Source organism: Pongo pygmaeus, chromosome 9, assembly GCF_028885625.2.
Source record: "Pongo pygmaeus isolate AG05252 chromosome 9, NHGRI_mPonPyg2-v2.0_pri, whole genome shotgun sequence".
Classification (NCBI taxonomy): domain Eukaryota; kingdom Metazoa; phylum Chordata; class Mammalia; order Primates; family Hominidae; genus Pongo; species Pongo pygmaeus.
The window spans coordinates 89,431,250-89,451,468 of record NC_072382.2 but is presented as its reverse complement, the minus strand read 5'-3'; the positions used below and the strand labels follow the sequence as shown (position 1 = coordinate 89,451,468).

General features: G+C 36.3%; 1 long non-coding RNA gene across 1 annotated transcript in view; it reads right to left on the bottom strand.

Moving 5' to 3' along the window:
* LOC134740272 (uncharacterized) overlaps positions 1 to 20,219 on the bottom strand; it is an 88,968-nt gene that overhangs the window by 51,016 nt on the left and 17,733 nt on the right. The window contains exon 2 of the long non-coding RNA XR_010127611.1: positions 330 to 420. This is a non-coding gene — a long non-coding RNA (uncharacterized LOC134740272). The remainder of the gene's footprint in view (positions 1 to 329; positions 421 to 20,219) is intronic.

The window sequence follows — 20,219 nt, the reverse complement described above, 5'->3', positions numbered from 1 at the left end:
CCCCTTTTCCCCCTGAATCCTGCCCATACTCCAGTTGTAGCAGACCTCTGCTTTGTATCAGTCCAGGAACCTGGGCCCAAAAGTTTTCTTTCAAATTTCCAAGAGGTAGAGATATTTTAATTCTACCCTTCTCCCAGAAGGAATGGGTCTTTTTCTGGATCCTGGAGAAAGAAGGTTTTCCTACCTTTTATGTTATCACTTTCATATAAGCAGAGGACCTTTCTCTGGCCCTTGATGTTGGAGGGGTTGTTGCCTCTTTCTCAGTGGCTTAGTAATTTGTTTTATTTGAGACATGAATCCAGAGAAGTGAGTAGTAATTTCCAACTTACCCCAGTGGCAATCAGTCACTATCTGCTCATCTGCACACTGGTGCCACCAAGGGTCCTGCATCCAGTCTTCTGCATCAACACCTCTGGAAGCCTGTGGAAAAGAACATGTGAGTTAGGGTCAACTCCTTTTGTGTTTAGGTTCTCACGGTCATGAATAAGCTATCCTACACATTGCTTTAAAGAATTTGGTAACATTGTAACTGATTTTTAACATTGTACCTGCTTTTAGGACAGCAATATTTTTTCCTCTTACGTTCTGTCAGAAATGAAATAGTTCTTTTGTCCCATCCCTTCTGAGAGTAGTATGCCATTCATTGGAATTCAGTTGGTTTGCCTTGCAATGTCAGCTCTCTTATGATTTCAAAAAAAAATTTTATGATTTTGTAGATTGTCTAACTTTTTCTCATTGTTAAGAAGGGAAAGACATTCTCTTGTCACACTCTATATCTGAAGAAGAAATGGACATCCTCATCTATGAATTTTAGCATCAGTTGGTAATTCTTGCCTGAAAATCATTATTATTGAGGTCACACATTTTTCTAATTTCATTATCATTTCCATATTTATTAACTGACATTCAAAAGCTTGTGCTTTGAAAAAATACAGGTGAAAAAGGACTGTGGGAGTATCCATGAGTAATAAGGGTACCCCACACTACATTTCCTGAATTGTATGAACTATGAAATATTTTCCAGAAAATTCTAGTAACTTTTCTTAATTCTGCCTCTCCATCAACATATAATTAAATTCCATAATCATTATTTCAGGGTTTACTAACTGCCTAACATTGAATTATGGACCATGCTAAGATTTATCGATACAAAAGAAAATGATCTGTTATCTGTTCTCAAAAATAGTTAACCTTTACTCAACACTTACCATGTCTCAGGAACTCTTCTAAATGATTAATAAGTATTGCTTTACTTAATCCTCACAACAATCCTATGTGTTGTGTACTTTTTTCATTTATAGTACATTTAACCACAGTAGAGATTCATACAAATTAGGTAGTCTGTGAGAGACAAAGTAGAGATACAAACCCAGGCAATCTGATTCTAGAACCAATGCTACTATGCTCCTCTGCCTCTAAGTGTGGTGGAGTAAAATGGGCTTGAGATCTCTTGTTAGTCAGATCTGGGTTCTAATCTTGGGAACAGCGCTTACTATACGTGTGGCATATGGTCAGTTTCTGTTCATCTCTCTTTAGTTTGTTTTTTTAAATCTGAAAAATGGGGAAAATAATACCAATGTCCTCAAGCTAGTCTAACAATTAAAGAAGAGTACAGAATGCTAAAGAAAATCCAGTACTTTGTCTGACATAGTAACTCAATCCTTAGTTTTCGTTTATTTCCTTTTTCACGAAGGCTCTCAATCTGGTGCAAATAAAACATGTTTCAGTGTGGCAGTGCTATGCCAAGAGATGTACAAAGTACTCTCCTAATGCAGAATAATTAGTTATTCTCAACTGGAGAGGAGGCTAGAGAGAGGTTCACAGGGCAAATGAGCCTGCAGTGTCATAAAATGCATGGCATAACCTGTGTACTTGAAAAGGAATGATAGTAATCACAATTTAATGCCAACTTCCTTTTAATCTTCTGAAAATACTCCACTCACATTAGCAGATGTAGCTACTACACGAGTCTTCAAGATAATTTTTAAAAGCACTAGACCTTTGGGGGAGAAATATTTTTTCCACAAACTTGTGGGTTCTGACTCTGGACTTTGCTCTCTGCTGTCTATAGTAACACTGAGAAGACTTTTTTTCACGTCCAATTGTGTAGTCTTAAGAAACTAATGGATGGCATTCATGTCCCCTTGAGGTCATTTTTTTTTTTTTTAGTCTTACAAAACATCTCCAGGTTTCTAAACTAATCTTCCTATTCTGCAAAGTTTTTTTTATTCTAGAGACATTCACTGTCATTCTAGGCTATAAGAAAGGTGTTGGAGATGTAGTAGTGAGAGTTACTAAATTCCCTGCTCTGAAGGCATGTACAGCTAGAGAGAAGACAGACAAGAGAAGAGATGTTTTCTCAGGGTGCTATGGATTACAGACTCTTATTCCTCCAAGCCTCCATCTCTAGAAAAACACCAGTAAAATATGAGCAACCCTCACATTTCAGTCACATTTGACAATGTGCATAAAATTCTTGGAAAATAAAAAAGAACAGAGCAACATTACAGTGAAATTATATCTCCTTTATCTGGCACTGAGATTATTCTTGCCTCTGGTTTAGAAAAAGCTGCAGAATCAGAAAAGCAAACGTGCCTAATCCTGCAGAGAAAAAGAAGAACTCGGAGGCAGGAGAGAGCAAAGCTAGCTGGTTCAGAGTCAGTTTCGATGAGAATATAAACCACTTGATGCAATCTGAACCTGAGACTAACATATTTCCTGTTCTCATGATCAAGTGAAGTTTCCTCTCTTGAGAAAATTTCTTTTTTATGTATTCTTATGATTCAGCTGACTGAATCCTTAAGGAATCAATATTAATCAATTGGGTTCTTTAACCAGTAGCCCGTAGCTGTCAGTGTAATTTGAAGAGTTCAATAGAGTTACTTCAATCATTTTTGCTCCATCCACGTTATGTTCATTCATTCTCTTTCTCTCTCTCTCTCTCTCTCTTTCTTTCTTTCTTTTTTTTTTTTTTTTTTTCACAGAGTCTTGCTCTGTCACCCAGGCTGGAGGGCAGTGGCACAATCTTGGCTCACTGCAACCTCTGCTTCCCAGGTTCAAGCGATTCTCCTGCCTCAGCCTCCCAAGTAGCTGGGATGACAGGTTTGTGCCCCCATACCTGGCTAATGTTTTGTATTTTTAGTAGAGATGGGTTTTCATCATGTTGGCCAGGTGGGTCTTGAACTCCTGACCTCAAGTGATCTATCAGCCTCAGCCTTTCAAAGTCCTGAGATTACAGGCATGAGCCACCATGCCTGGCCCATTCACATTATTTTCATTTTGAATTTTTTTATTTTACTGTACTTAAAGAGAGATGAAAACACCTTGGCATAGAATTTCCTATGACAGGTTGTGGTAGAGTTGGGGGAGAAATTCTTCCCCATTTTAAAAATTCTACACACTCTACATCCTTTCCACGTAAAAAAGGGGCCACTGATACATGATAAATAGTTTTCCTGTTTTGCACACTTACGACCAAAAGCCCACATTTATAAGATGCCCAGCTAAGGTTACCAGTTCATTCTGTGACCATAGATTAGGATTTTTTCTCAAAGTACAGCAAAGGAACATCTGCAGACACCAAACTTTGAAAACACTAAGTCCTTACTCTCCAAGATCATTATTAACCAACCCAGAGCCCTGGACAACATAGCTATCTTATCCCAAAGGTTTGAAATTAAGAGAGATGTGAGTCCCTCAATTTGTCCAAAGAAAAATAAAGTTTCATGTCAGAAGGAAGATGTACTGATGCTTTAAGGGGATGATAATGATAGAGCGAACTCTATCAATATGTCTTTTTAAGTAGACTCAGGAGAAAGAGATTGATCCCATTACCCAGAGACATACATGCTTCTCTCAGCCTCAGAGCTAAAGGAGGAGACTGTACTTGTTCTTTTGAATTATGCTAACCTTGCATAAGAAAATAGTCTCACGGCTTCCACAAACCATAGATTTCTGAAGGTACTCAGAGGGAGAGAGCTAGGTTAATTTTAGAATTTTTATTTAAAAACTAATAGAAGTAAATGTCTTTGTTATAATATGTGTGGGGGGGAAGGGGTGGTAGTAGGGAAACACTGAAGTACTAGGCTACAAGGTCTGTGCTCTTGATTTCCAACTGTGGTTGCAAGAATTGTGTTGATTTTCTCACGCTTCCTTGTTTGCAAAGTTTGCAACCTTACATGCTACACATGGTATTAACACCACACTCTAACCAACTGAGCTAACTGGCCTCCAACAATACATGTGATAAATGCACATTCAACTTCTTTTTTTTTTTTTTTTTTTTTTAAATAAAAATACACTTTATTTTAGAACCATTTTAGGCTGATAGAAAAACATTGTAAAGGTGGTAAACTAAACAAACGTTTGACTGAATAGTTTTGCTTTTTAAACTCTGTAGACATTTGATGCCCCCTCTTAGTTACTTCATCAGTGTCATACATGACTCATTAAAAGCCATTTTTATTCAATACAAATATATTAAATATGTACTTGGTACAGGGATTGTGCTAGACCTCTTTTTGAGAAGGGGGTATAGAGATAAATCGAATATGAATTGCATACATATATATAGATAGTGAGATAGATGGAGATAAAGTGACGTGGAAATAATGGACAGGAAAGTGTCATTGTTGCCAGGTGAGTTGGATAAGAGAGAACCTCAGGATTAGAATTGGCTCTGGAAGGATGGGTAGAATTTAAACCTGAGAGATGGAACATTGCAACCAGAAAGAAGAGTCTGAGTAGGAACATGGTCCATGGGGATCAGGCATAGGTTTGAAGGGAAATATTGAAAATAGGTTTCAGGTCCAGAAATACTGAGCAAAAGGCCTGGATTTACCTACCACCGAGAATTACAGTTATACTCATTATTGAACAACTTGGCTCTATAAAACATGCTGACTACTTTCCTGAGTTCAGTTCTCTTTGTCTGAAATTCTTTCCCATCTTCCCACCTCCATCACTATCCCTGGTCACTTTTTTCTACTTAATTTTTGCCCATTATTTGGATATCGGCCTAAATATTACTTCCTCAAGGAGATTTCTTTAACCCATCTGATGAAGTCAGAGCTTTTTAAAATAATTATTCACAATGCCCTATGATTTTCCTGCAGAGCAGATATGAAATTTTAATTACATAATCTTGTGTTTAATTATTATTTTCCCTGCTAGATGATAAGCTTCAGGAAGGCAGAAATAATTTTCATCTTATTTAATTCTATATCCTCAGTGTCTAGCAAACTATCTGGTTTATAATGGGTGTTCAAATAAGTATTTCTGGAACAAATGACAAACCAAATGAAGATATAAAGAGAATTAGCAGTATGATATGCTAAAAGTAGGGAAGATAAAGACTTTAGGGTTCCCAAAAGCTAGGGGTGAGCAATATGACAGTACTGTTTTCAATCAGGGTTTAGCTGACAGAGAAGTCTTTAAAGTATGTGCTATGCCAAGTCTTGTAATACACATTTGAGGTGGCACCACTAATATAAACAACAAAATAATAGCTCCATATATCAAGGGCTTATTGGACGTCAGGTTGCCAGGTTATACATGCATTACTTCATGCAGAGATGAATAAGACATGAGACCAGCAATTCATCATTAATTGGGGAAAATGATAATGAGTAATGCGAATAATTAACTTTAATTTAATGTGTAAACATCGTCTCTAAGATAGAAGTAATTACTGAGACTTTCAGAAAACAGAGGGCATGGGAGAAATTAATTTGGCCTATGGGAATCAAGGATGGATTCAAAGAGGTAACATTAAGCTAGGCCTTGAGTACAGCAGGTAGATAAGGACAGAGTGGTGTAAAGGTATTAGTGAGAAAACTGTGTGAAAAAAGACATGAAAGTTTAAAAGTGCTTGTCAAAGTTCAGGAAAGAATGAGTAACATGTTGTGAGAGGAAAGTGAATGGGAAGTAGTGTAAAATAAAGGTGGAAAAAGTAAACTGGGGCCAGATTGTGAAGGTCTTGGCATAAGAAGCTAAGGAGTTTGGACATGACAGCATTCTGAAAACAGTGTGGAGACTTCTAAAGCTTTTTTTTTTTTTTTTTTTTTTAAGTAACAGAAAGACAAAGTGAGATCAAATTTATAGTTTAGAAAGATGCTTCCTTTGGTCCAAGACCTGAGGAAAGCTTAAAAGAGATCCCTATCAGCAAAAGGCTGCACTTGGTTAGCAACTCCTGTGGGTCTCCGAACGGAATGAATACCATGTTATCTTGGCATCGAAAGGCAGCTGATTCTCTGCACCTATCATTCACCCACACTTCCGCACAAACATTGCAACTACCCTTAGCAACACCATTCCAAATTGAGATTAAATGTACAGTCATGTATCCTCTCCCTTTCTTACGCTGGTGTAGTCAATATTCTAATGTTCACAATTGTTTATGAAATATTTTGTCTATTTTTCCTATAAAATTGTAAAATCTTAAAAGATAGAATACAAGTTTTGCATAATTTGAATCCTGGCTAAGTTCCAGTGAGTGTGAAATAAGAAATTAACATATTTACATAGATTTTTTAATTTCAAGAAGAAAATACGCTTTTAGAATATACAAGCAACACTTCAGTGTATAAACCCACCCTCCAGTGAAAACCACCATGGCACTTTGTTTTATATATTATCATATTTCTTTATGAATAGACAAATACACATGCACAAACTTTTTATTTTTCCCTTTGGAAAATGGATTTACCATACTATGTATATTTTTGACTATATAATTATTTTTTCACTTAGACTGTCATGGATAGCTTTTCAAATCAGTATTGGAAGATCTAATATATACTTTTAAAAATAGCTGTACAAAATGGCATAGTATGAAGATATGACAATTTATTTAACTTTTTTATTAATGATTATTTAAGGTATTTAATTGGTTTCTAATTATTAATTCTCACAAATTATGCTGACATTATTATTTGAGTTCTTGAACACTTTCAAGCATTAATTATTGTACTACAGGTTACCAATGTCAGTACTGCTAAATCGAAATATGCACGCTTTTTCAATACATTTTTTCAAATTATTTTCTAAAAGGGGTATATAAGTTTATACCACTATAAAAGGTTTATTGAACTGCCTATTTTCTCAAACCAGTGCTGTTCAACACAGAAGCCACCAGCCATATGTAGCTACTTAAATTTAAATTCTAAAAAATTAAAAATTCAATTTTTAGTAACATTGGCAATATTTATTTATTTATTTCCATATAGGATCTCACCCTGTCACCCAGGCTCTGGAGTGATGTGGCATGATCATGGCTCACTGCAGCCTCGAAATCCTAGGCTCAAGGGATCCTCTGACCTCAGCTTTCAGAGTAACTGGAGCTACAGGTGCCTGCTGCCACACCTAGCTAATTTTTTTGTTTGTTTGTTTGTTTTTTAGAGATAAGGTCACTGTGTTGCCCAGGCTGGTCTCACACTCCTGACCTTAAGCAGTCCTCCCACCTGGGCCTCCCAAAATGCTGGGATTACAGTTGTGAGCCACCACACTTAGCTGGCAATATTTTAACTGACCAATAGCTACATGTAGTTTTTGGTCACCATAATGAACACCACAGATACAGAAAGTTCCATCATCACAGAAAGTTCTATTGGACAGTGCTACCCCAAATTATGGTTAACACTGGGTGTTATGAATCTTTATGAATCTTTTACATTTTGGGCAATATAATTTTTTTCTTTTTTTTTCTTTTTTTTTTTTTTTTTAGAGACAGACTCTTGCTATGTTTCTTAGACTGGCTTCAAACTCCTGAGCTCAAGTGATCCTCCCACCTCAGCCTCCCAAATAACTGGGACTACAGGATCCAACACTGCAGCAGCAATATGATACATTTATCAAGGCCTCATTTTAATTTTGGTTCTTATTCAAACTGTAAGCATTCTTAAAGTGTTTATTGATTATTTCTATTTCTTCTCATGTTAAGTGGCTGTTCATATTCTTTCTTCATGTTTCATAGGATTGCTTGACATTTATTATTAATATGCAAGACAAATATTTATCAATTGACTCAATGTATCTATGATGTAGCAGAGCAAAACACGATTTAAATAACATTACTGTGACATTATTTAACCCATAAAAAGGGTTTGAACATATAATAAGCAATTGCTTGCAAAGAAATGCCTCGTAATAAATTATAAATTATGTATCTTTTCATCAAAATAATTTTCCAAATATTGTAGATTGTCAACACTTGATTAATACATTTGAGATTATTAATTGAAACCAATAAAACTGCTTTTCTTGATAAAGAATTAAATACATCTAATTCATCTTAAATAAGCCCAACTTTATTCCCGGTTTTCCTTACCTAGGAAGGCTTTAGTGAATTGAGAGACAGACTGCATTAGGTCCTACCATGTTTGAAAAAGTGCTTTACAATAAAGATGAGATTGTAAAGCCCTCTCCTCCAAAACATAAAAAAGGGTACCTCTGTATGCTGTAGATGTAAAAATGTAGAAGAAATCAAAATGTAAATGAGGTTTTTCATGCTTTTAGTTTTAATGATTATAATTTAGTGCTAAGAATTTACTAGCAGCTGGCTGGAAGACAGAAACAATAGCAATTTCAATGTTTCTATAGCACGTTATAATTCCCCACAAATTTTCACACAAATCACTCTTTGAACAAAAATAAATGAACAACAACAATGAAGTTGGGAGAAAGCTTGAAAACGCAGAGTTGGAAGGTTAAAGGTTTAGGTTACAGGAGTCAGAAAAGCTTTTTTTGGAGTCTTAGAAGCTTTCTTGGTACTGGCCAAAGCTTTTCTTGGTACTGGCCAAAGTCAATGTACCACAAAAGGGAGGTTTGCTCAGATTGGCCCTGATGGTGCACAACAGAGGCATTGTCACCCAGGATGTCACTTGGCAGCTTGGAAAGTAATGGGGTCTGAAGGCTAGAAATAGACCCCGAGAACTGGGCACAGCCCAAGGAAATCGGGAGAAACGAGAAATGAGTTAATGTCTGAGAGTAATTCCAAATATGGGGATTGGAAAGAATGGACCACATAACCCAAGATGGAAGATATAAAGGTTTTTTGATGTGTAAAATAATGACGATGATGATGATGATGATGATGATGAATGATGGTGATAGCCACCTATGCTAAGTAACTGTATTTAATCTTCACAATGATTTTTTTTTTGAAAAACCTAATGTTCGCTTTGACAAAACTGGCTCAGAGGTGTAATAAGTTGCCAAAGCCTAATCACAAGCAGATCCATGATTCTAACTCAAATCTTTTAACCTAAAATTTTATGCCCACAACCTCTCCTATCTCTGGGGAAGTGAAATAGCCTGAGGATCTGTCTCTATCTTTAGGCGCAACTGAAATGAGTGACAAGACTGTTCTTTAATAAATGAATGTGTATAGGTTGAACTCCAAGATTCCAGACATTGCCCGGAAGCAGTTTTGAACTCTCTTTGGTGGATTGTGTTTGTGTAAGGAACAGAAGCTTCTCTTTAGGGGTGATCTTATCACTACACAATGTCAAAGACAAGTGTATTTTCAGCCTCTGCATTAAACTCACCTTGCCACCTCTTTGTCTTTGCTCTCCTCACATCAAGTGCCTCAGCAGCCTGTGATTCTGTGTTTTTATAATCTCTCTGGTTTCAACCAAAATGGAAAAAGCAGTCTTAGGTATATATGAAGGAAGAAGAACAGCATGATCTCACCTAAGAAGGACTGAGGCTATCCAGTAATGAAAATCAAGAAAAACCTGCAACAGAGGGTTCACCCCCGTATTGCAGGTGGGGTGGGAGTCTCACAGTGAGATGGCATCACCACTTCATGTTGCCCAATACCCTTGCTAGAGTGTCTCTTAGGAAAAGTCTCTAATATGAACCTAATATTTTATTTTCTTTGAATTCCCTCAGATATAAATTTGAGATAAGGACATGTATCTGACTGGAGTTGTAGGAAGATTAAATATGATGATTATGTAAGCATTAATCAAGTTCCTGAGTTGAAAGAGGCACTAATAAGAGGAGACTTTTTGAAGTGATGGTGAGTCATTTCCTCCTTACAAAATCTCTCTGAATTCTCTTTTCTCACTGATAAAATAAGGATACTAGTACTGTACTGTTACTGTGACAATTAAAAGAGATGCAGATGCAAAGTGCTTGGCTTACAGGAGGTACACAAGAAGCAGAAGGTACTAACATAGCTGTTTCTTCACTAGGGTCTGTCTGTGTAGTAAGAGGATTTGTAGGAAACATCTCTGGGATCCCATCCCTAATTTTCTTTTTAGCATCCTCAATGATTTATGTGTAGACACTAACAACTCACTAGATTACAGATCCATTAAAGGGGAAAGGTGTACATATTCCAAATGCCCAAATATAGGGGAATAATTATATACATTTTGAGGCTTCTCTTTGATGGCATATTCAGTGTAACTATTACTAAATTCAGATAATAAAATACTATGTTACACAAAATAATAGTAGGCATAAGTTCTATGTAACAGCAATGTAAACAAATATATGTACACAGATAAAGTCTGTTAACTCTATAAGAGCAGAGACATTAGCGTGGGAGTGTGGCTGGGGTTGGGGAGGGTGTTTGCTCTGTGAGAGCAGGGACATGTGTGTGTATAAGTGTGTGCTTGCCTATGCATTGCAGCCGTGCAATTGTCCAGTAGGATGCATGGCACAGATGTATTAGTCAAATAATTTATGAAGTAGGGGAAAAGGAACATAGAAAAACAAAACAGTTCTCTTAAATAGAGTTTAAATTTTGCTTTAAAATTTTTCTGTGCTGAATTTACAATATGAAAAGCAGGCAATAAAAATCGTAGCCTCCTGGAATATCAGAGAAAGTTATCATTTGGAACACAGAGTTACATACATGTTACCTTCCCTCCTACCCCACCTCAAAGCAACCATTTTTAAGAGTTTTCTGGTTATCTGAGACTTTTTAAAAATACATATACAAACATAAAATTACACATATTCTCTTACCAGGTAATTTTTGTTGCACATCATGTATTTTGGCCATCTTTCTATGTTTTTATTTAAAGCTCTTATTCTTTTCTTGACAACTCCATAAATATTCCATAGTATGTGTTTTTGTTTTTGTTTTTGCTTTTGTTTTTGTTTTTTCGAGATGGAGTCTTGCTCTGTTGCCCAGGCTGGAATGCAATGGTGCGATCTTGGCTCACTGCAACCTCTGCCTCCTGGGTTCAAGTGATTCTCCTGCCTCTGCTTCCCAAGTAGCTGGGATTACAGGTGTGCACCACCACACCTGGCTAATTTTTGTATTCTTAGTAGAGATGGGTTTTTGCCATGCTGGCCATACTGGTCTTGAACTCCCAACCTCAGGCAATCCACCCGCCTCAGCCTCCCAAAGTGCTGGGATTACAGGTGTGAGCCACTGTGTCCGGCCAATAGTATGTGTGTTCCTTAATTTTCTTAACCATTTGCATACTACTCACTATTTATGATTATAAGAATGCTACAATTACTTTACTTTTTTTTTTTTTTTAGTAGAGTTCCACTGCTCTTGTGGCCCAGGCTGGAGTATAATGGCAGGATCTCGGCTCACTGCAACCTCCGCCTCCTGGGTTCAAGCTATTCTCCTGCCTCAGCCTCCCGAGTAGCTGGGTTTACAGGCATGCGTCACCATGCCCGACTAATTTTTGTATTTTTAGTAGAGATGGGGTTTCACCATGTTGGCCAGGCTGGTCTTGAACTCCTGATCTCAGGTGATACACCCACCTCGGCCTCCCAAAGTGCTGGGATTACAGGCGTGAACCACTGCGTCCGAACTGTAATTAACCTTTTATCCATGGAATTGTAGAGTCAAAGCACTACATGAACTTAAAATTTTGATCAACATTGACAAATTGCTCTTCAGGAAATGCTGTTTCTATTATTGTACCCATCAATAGTACAGCAAAGTGCCTATTTTCACACATCTTCATCCAAACTGGATATGATTAATCTATTACATTTTTAACAATCTTATAGGTAAAATTAATATATATTTTAATATGCATCTTGAAGTATTGATCAGAATTATTTTATTTCATTTAAACGACTAATTTGTATCTCTGGTTCATTTTTCTATTGGGTTTTTTTCTTTTCTTTTTTTTTCGAGATGGAGTCTCTCTCTGTCCTCCAGGCTGGAGTGCAGTGCTGCGATCTCGGCTCACGGCAAGCTCCGCCTTGATGGTGCACAACAGAGCTCCACCATTCTCCTGCCTCAGCCTCCCAAGTGGCTGGGACTACAGGCGCCCGCCACCACGCCTGGATAATTTTTTGTATTTTTAGTAGAGATGGGGTTTCACCATGTTAGCCAGGATGGTCTCGATCTCCTGACCTCGTGATCCATCCACCTCGGCCTCCCAAAGTGCTAGGGTTACAGGTGTGAGCCACGGTGCCCGGCAGGGTTTTTTCTTTATTAGTAAAGAATATGTACTTGTTCAAAAGGAAGTCTGAAATGCTATCACTAAAGACCCACGTTAAATTTAATTTTTTTTTTCCCTGGGAGAAGCAAATCATTTACCGCTAGGGAGAGTAGAAAAACCCTGACTAGGAGCAGAAAGAGGGAGAATTCAAAGTTGACAATTATTGCTAGAGCTGGCTTTGCCCTTCTTCCTTGCTCAAATGCAGAGAAGGGCTTCTGTTCGTGAAAACAGGTATCTTAGCCAAAAACCAGGGTTGAACATTAGGGCTCTCAATTTTCCACTGGGGAGCGCAGGTTCTGCGTGTGCTTGGGATACTTCACCTTAAAAAACAAAATTAGTTCATCCACTCAACAGGTAATTGCTAGTTAATGTGGTTACAGCAGGATAAAACAGATGTGGTCAGTACCGCTTAATGGTGAGGAGAAAAACAATTCTCCTTCCTGTCTTCAGTAGTGGTTGAAGGATAGGGGCAGGTGGATGAATAGGGGTGAAGGTAAATAGGGATGAATATACAGACTGATGCATTTTGAGAAACTTGTCAGAATGGGGTGAGAAAGAAGATACAGGGCTGGTGAACATGCTTTTGGGTTATTATTTAACAAACATAATGGTAAAACATTAAATTATTCTTTCACTGGGTAATTTTTTGTTATTAATTATTTAGCAAAGCTAATAACTGAAAACCGTTCCTACATTGTTTTTTTCTTATTTGGTTAAGTTTTCTTTCAGTAAAATCTCCTTTGCTCTCCTCACCCCATTCGAGAGATACTGAATTTGCATGCAATGAGTATATACTTCTGATAGCAGTATTACTCTATTTAGCTATATTAACTTGTTGGAAAAAAAAAAAGCAATAGATGCTTTGTGCTTTCCATTTCTGTCTATTTCTAAAAATGTCAAATGTTTTTAAATGTTTTATGGATACCCATTTAAAATACATTTTTAAATGTAAAACTGTGATATCAGGATATCAAAACTAAAAGAATAAACACAGTCAAATTCTCTACTTTTAGGAAAAAGAAAGCACGACTCAAAAGTTTTAAAATACTTCCCCCTATGAAAACATTCTGTTCCTCCCTCTCACACCCTTCATTTGTACAAGAAAAGATGAAGCAAGGGAGAAAAATAAATGGAAATTAACATTGAGTTTAGGTGGTGTATGTATTCCAACAGGGCATATGAGGGTTTTATCAGCAGCTACAGAAACCACTTCCTCTTTTCAGTGTTAGTTTACTAATCCCTTGAAGCTTGCGTGCACCTTCCACTCTTCACCTTCTGTAGCCACTCATCTCCTCTCACATCCCACATTACACCTCTATGTGCTATGGGATCCATCTAGGCAGTAGTTACTCTTATTTCAAAACAAGGATGTTAAAAATTACTCTACTCATCAACAAGTGAAAGATCATGCCTTGCGGCTTTGTGAGCTGTGCAAGATGGCTTAGCTTCTTGACGCCGAAGCTTTCCTAAAGTAACAGATATTTGCTTACTATAAAGGCTTCTTGAGTTGCTACAGGGGTAATTTGCAAAGAGGAAGCAGAGGCTCAGGAAAATGCTAGATTTTTCATGTCTGGGTGGATAGGAATCTTTCCTTTTATGTTCATAAAATTAAAAATTGGGTGCATTTGGTATATGGCACACTGACAGAGCATGGGAACTGGACACTGACCAAGGTTTGAATGGTGACACTGCTATTTACAAGCTGTGGACTCTCTACAAGATAAGTATCAGAGTATTATACTATCTCAGGGTTTATGGGAAATATATATATATATTTGTATTTTTATATATATATTTGTATATTATATATATTTGTATATTTTATATATATATTTGTATATTTTATATATATTTGTATATTTTATATATGTATATTATATATTTGTATATTTTATATATATATTTGTATATTTTATATATGTATATTATATATGTATATTTTATATACATATATATATATATTTATATTTTTAGTACAGATGGGGTTTCACCGTGTTAGCCAGGATGGTCTCGATCTCCTGACCTCAGGTGATCCACCCACCTCAGCCTCCCAAAGTGCTGGGATTACAGGCATGACCCACTGCGCCCGGCCTATGGGGATTATATTTTTAAGGTAATTCAAAATATCTGAAATAGCAGATGTTTGATAGAAGCAATTTTCTCTCCTTTCTTCTGAAATTCAAATAACCAAATTTCACATCGCTGGAATTTTGGTAAATCTTTATACAGGGGAATTATCACGCCTGAATCTCATTCAAGTACTTTTCACAATTATAAAATATTCTTTCTTGATTATTCTAATCCACATTTTACTAGCACAGAAAAATTAAGTCAAAGACTCAGTGAGAAAAGGTGGTTTTCCCCAAATGACCAGCTAGTTAATGGTAGAGTGTGGCCTGACATCGGTTTTCACGACTCCAAGGTAGGAAATGCCAAAAGCAGTCTTTCAAAGATGGTGTGCAGTAGTCTTTCCCACATTTTCATTTTAAATTATTAAAACAAAAATTGTTTGTCAATGACAACTTCCATTTTCCCCAACTTGGTAGCACTGCATTTATAGTTAGTTGCTAAATAACATATATTTTGATTAAACAGCTCTGAATTATCTTATATAACTTGTATTTTATTAATCGCAACAGGGTCTATTAACAGGCACACATGAGAAAGTCATGCATGAATAGAAGACATACTACTGATTAATATGTGTCTTTGATGCATTTTGCTTCCTCCACTCCATAAATCAACTTCACATGGTCTGAATTTGGAAAACCTGGATATAAAGTTCTTCCTTGTTTATTGTTTTCTGCTTGCTACTCTTTTCTTCTCAAAAGAACTATGAATTTCTTGAAGTTTGGGAGAGCAGATTCTTAGAAAAAATATGAAGAGGACCAAGGTTTTTTATTTTTCTATGTTTCTCCCTTCCTTTTTTCTTAATCTCTGGAAACCTCCCACACTTCAGGGCCCAGGGCCCTCCTGCTATGATGTTCTCTCTGGGCTTTATATAAATTCAAATCTTTCACCACTTTTTCTAGTATCACTAAGGGATTTTTGTGGGAAAAATAATCTTAGCTAACTTTGAAGTTAGAAGTGATTTTTTAAATTGTATTAGTGGAGAGGCCATAATGTACGCATATTTTGTTACAGTTCTCAGAAGTGTTTGTATTTTAACCAGAGGCAATTGAATTCAATAAATATTTATTGAACCCTATTCTAAACCTGAATAGTGTCAATTACAGGACCTTTCTGCCATGCCCACCACCTATAAAGATGCTCAGGAAGGCAGACAAATAAATAAATTAAATGAAGCATGCAGTCAGTGTGGTGATGCAAGCAGGTACACTGTGTAGCTGTTGTACAGAAGAAGGAATGACTAAGCATACTTGATATAACAGGGAGGGCTTTCTCAATGACCCAAAGGAATTCAACAAAAAAGTGAAATTTCAGACATCAGTGATAAACTAGTAGAAAAATTGCTACCCCTAAGCTAAATTTCACTGTTTTGTCACATTGAAACTTTATGCAAACAAAATAGAAACTTTCATGTCTCTTTGCCAAATTTTTCCCTCTGCTAATGGACCTACCTAAGTCAGTTTCTCTTTTTCTGTCTCTCTCTGTCTCTCTTTCATCTTCTCCTTCTCTCTCTTGCTCACTAGCTCTCGTTCTCACTCTCGCTCTTACCCTAAAAGCAAAACATCTGCAACCATCACAGACTAGCTATAACCTCTCCTCCTCAGATTCAAATCTCTTCCTTGCCTTTAGAAGAATTAATGGTTCCCTTCTTCAGGCTCTCCTCACACTGTATTTAAAACTCACAGCCTTTATCATATTCTGCGTATTAAAGTCACTACCACTCAGTTTAGTAGTAATAAACCTTTACATTTCTATTATAAATCTTACAGTTTACAAAGTAGTTTCACATGTATCATCACATGTGATCCTGACAACAGCTCTCTAAGGTGAGAATTACCTTTGGTTTTTTTTCTTTTTGAGACGGAGTCTCGCTCTGTTCCCCAGGCTGGAGTGCAGTGGCGCCATCTCGGCTCATTGCAAGCTCCGCCTCTCAGGTTCAAGCCATTCTCTTGCCTCAGCCTCCCGAGTAGCTGAGACTACAAGCGCCTGCCACCACGCCCGGCTAAATTTTTTGTATTTTTAGTAGAGATGGGGTTTCAACGTGTTAGCCAGGATGGTCTGGATCTCCTGACCTCGTGATCTGCCCATCTCGGCCTCCCAAAGGGCTGAGATTACAGGCGTGAGCCACCGCGCCCAGCCAAGAATTATCTTTGTTTTATTATGAGAATATCTAAACCTCAGAGAATTTACCCAAGATAATACATTTAGTAAGCAGCTGCCAAAGTTAGGTCTTCTAACGCTAAAGTTATTTCTCTAATGTAATTTTGAGACAATATTCTTTGCATAACATCTTACAAATTGAGGACATCATACTGGATTTGAATGGAGAAAATAAGCTACATATTCTTGAACTTTATAGTTTCCTTGCCTCTATCCAGTAATTTTTATTTATCACACATTTTTAACATATATCTTCAAAACTGCAAGTTCTGTTTTTGTTCCAGAAATATTCTGTGGAATTAACATGTGCATAGAGTCAAACTACTTGAATTTTATTTTAAAATATATTTATAAAGGTCTTTCTGCGCATAATGTATTGGATCACTTGACTCAAGTAATTAAACTATATACTGTTAATATTATGACTGTGAAATTTCTTTTAAATAAAGTAATTTCAATTATTCATTCAATTGTAGGTTTGGGTTTTTGCCCCTGCTACATGGAATAACTAAATCATATAATTTAAAGTACATTCAAGTTTAGACAGAGTATGTCTGGAGCTGTCATTTAATGGAAACGGCTCAGAGAAGTTGCTACATCTAACTAGTGTCAGAAACTTTCCTAGGTTAGCTAACATTTATGAGGCAGGAAGAAACTCGAGTCACTATGTAGCCAACTTTCCGTTTTGCCCACGATAATGAATGTCATGTGCTCATAATAGTAACCCTTTCTAAAACACTAAAAAATATTTACAGTAAAAAAAAAATTTAAAAGTTTAAAAAAAATAGGACTTTGGAGAGGCATTTCTCCGTGGCATTTTTACAGATCTTGTGTTAGGCTATTTTTTCAAGGTTGTTCCCATAGCAAAGAGCTTCTTGGAAGCTAGAAATGGTGTCTCCTTACAGGTCAAAGGACAGATTTATTTGCTAACCAGGATATCAAAGATGAGATGTTTCTATCTCCTTCCTGGAGACACTCCAGCATAATCAAGATATTGTCTTTTCCAGAGAAGAGGTGGATAGGTTTGCCAGAAATCCCTGTATAAAATTAGGATATCCTCATCTGAGAGTTCCTCAATTGTGATAGAGATTCATGGAGTGATTATTATTTACCTGGGCCCATGTCTGCCTTGCCCCCTCCTTCTTTCTTTTAATATTATTAAATAAATATTTTCTATTATTATGAACTCCATGTACAGATTTTTATTAGGTATAAATATTTCCTCATTTACACAAACCATAATTTTTTGCTCACACTTATATAATTTTCTATTTTTCTCTACTACAAATACACATTAATAAACATCATTGTTCTTAATTTTGTCTGTATATTATATTATTTTTAATAGGATAGCTGTGCAGATGTGAAATTATCTAATAAAATGCTAAAAGGATTATTTGAGATTCTTATTTCATTTTACCAAAATACTTTCCAAAATATTCGAACCATGTTGTGTTCTCACTAGCCATGTCACAATGTGTTTTCACAACTATAATCTTTCACTTCTTCTCCACCACTCATGGTTTTAGCTATTCTGGATTATTCACACTTCCTCAAATTTCTATAGACCTTTTCAACATATTCTTCCCTTGACTTTAAATGCTGTTGGCATACACAACTCCTACCCAGCAGAGCTCAGCCTATCACTTTCTCAGAGAGTTCTCTGACTTCCTAAACTACCATACGTTAGTTATCATTATGATACTGACACTTACCTTTGTGATACTCATCCCACATGTAACTGAAGTTTTATTTCTGGCTTAAATTTAAGCTCCAGGAGAGCAAGGGTCTCATTTGCCATGTTCATTGCTGACTCCCTGCTGCTAACACAGCTTAGCATGGAGTAAGTAAATATGCACTTGTATGAATGAATGAATCTTTATTGAAAAAGTGAATTTTTTTCAATGTTCATAAAAATCTAATGAGATAGGCATGGCAATTATCCCTAATTTGACCTGTAATGAATCACAGAAATAGTTTGATCTTCTCAACATCCAAATGAGTTGGTGACAGAGATATAATTATAAGCCAGGTTTCTTGGCTCCTAGCAGATACTTTTTCCAATATATGTTTCAGATATTTTGAGTATTTCTGTGATTTAAAATGACAGTTTTGTGCAAATTGAGTTCTAGGGAGAATCATAGAGATTCTCTAAATATTTATTGTCTCTATGTCTATAGAGATATCTAATAATACCCCTGAATCAATAATTTTTCTATTAATGGATTCAATTTAACAAAACCAGAAATTATAACCACAGAGGGAACAGTTTGTTTTTTCAGTCTTCCAGGGAACCATGTTAAACTTAGTTCAGAAAATTAGATGATAGTTTCGTTTTGACTTTCAGACATGTCATGTGAATCACGTGCAGATGAGTTTTTCTTAATTAACTCTTGCAATTATGCAACAGATTTGTTGCCTACAACTTTTAAATTTTCTAAAGAAAAATCAAGAAAGACAGTCCAGCATCAGACCCTAATTTTTATTTATTCCTCCTCATTCAGGTTCTAAGCAACTAGAAAGTTCAACTTGTGGTAATGTTTCCATACGCTTTTATGAGAGAAAAATGATAAGCTGACATTTAAAATGTTTAAAAAGCATCTCAGTATATGACACATTGTGGTATAATGGTATAATGAAAACTATCAGGTTTAACATGCTGCTCAATCTATAGCACAGAACCACATGCTCATAGTAATGTACATCAGGAGTGGCCACACTGCAGTTTCAGGGGGCCCTAAGTTCTCTAGGAAGTTGGGGGCTGTTGACTCCAGATTTCTGATCAGTGTCCCAATAAACTGGGAATATTTGCCAGGAGCCCAAGAAATGGGACACCAATTTGACATATGGTCCTGAAGATAGAAGGCAAAGTTGGCTATGACTTAGGGATGGCTGAAGTAAAAATTCATTCATCAAATATTAGACTCAAAACTTCCTTTCTTTCATCATATCATTCTTTCTTACTTGGTCCTTTTTCTGCATATCTTAATTTCTCTTTTATGAACCCCTTTTCTTAAACATTTTTGTTAAATTTTATTTTAAACTATCTTCAGCCCTTTCTTTCCCCTTTTTCCCCTGCATGATATAGGCTTTCTTTGGGTGATCTCTATGCTTGTAATGTCAGCTCTCCTTTATTCAGTGATGACTAATAAAAACTGTGTTAGCCAGTGCCTAAGGTGCCTGAACACCTTGTAAGTATTCTCATTGTCTGCCTATTCCTTGAAGAGAGTAGATGCTCAATAAATATTTATTGCACGATTGAATGACCATTCCTGAGTCCTACATCAATATTCCCATCCATTTACTAGACAACTCCATTATTACATCCCACAGGTGCTTCAAAGACATATCCCCATTTGAATGAACTTTTTTCCAAAAATATCTACTCTCCTGTCATTTCCTCTTGCTTAGTAGCCGCAACACTTACTAGTAGGTACTGCATGTTGAATAGATATTTATTGAACAAATACAGTTTTTAAGATTAAAAAAGTATTATATTTATTA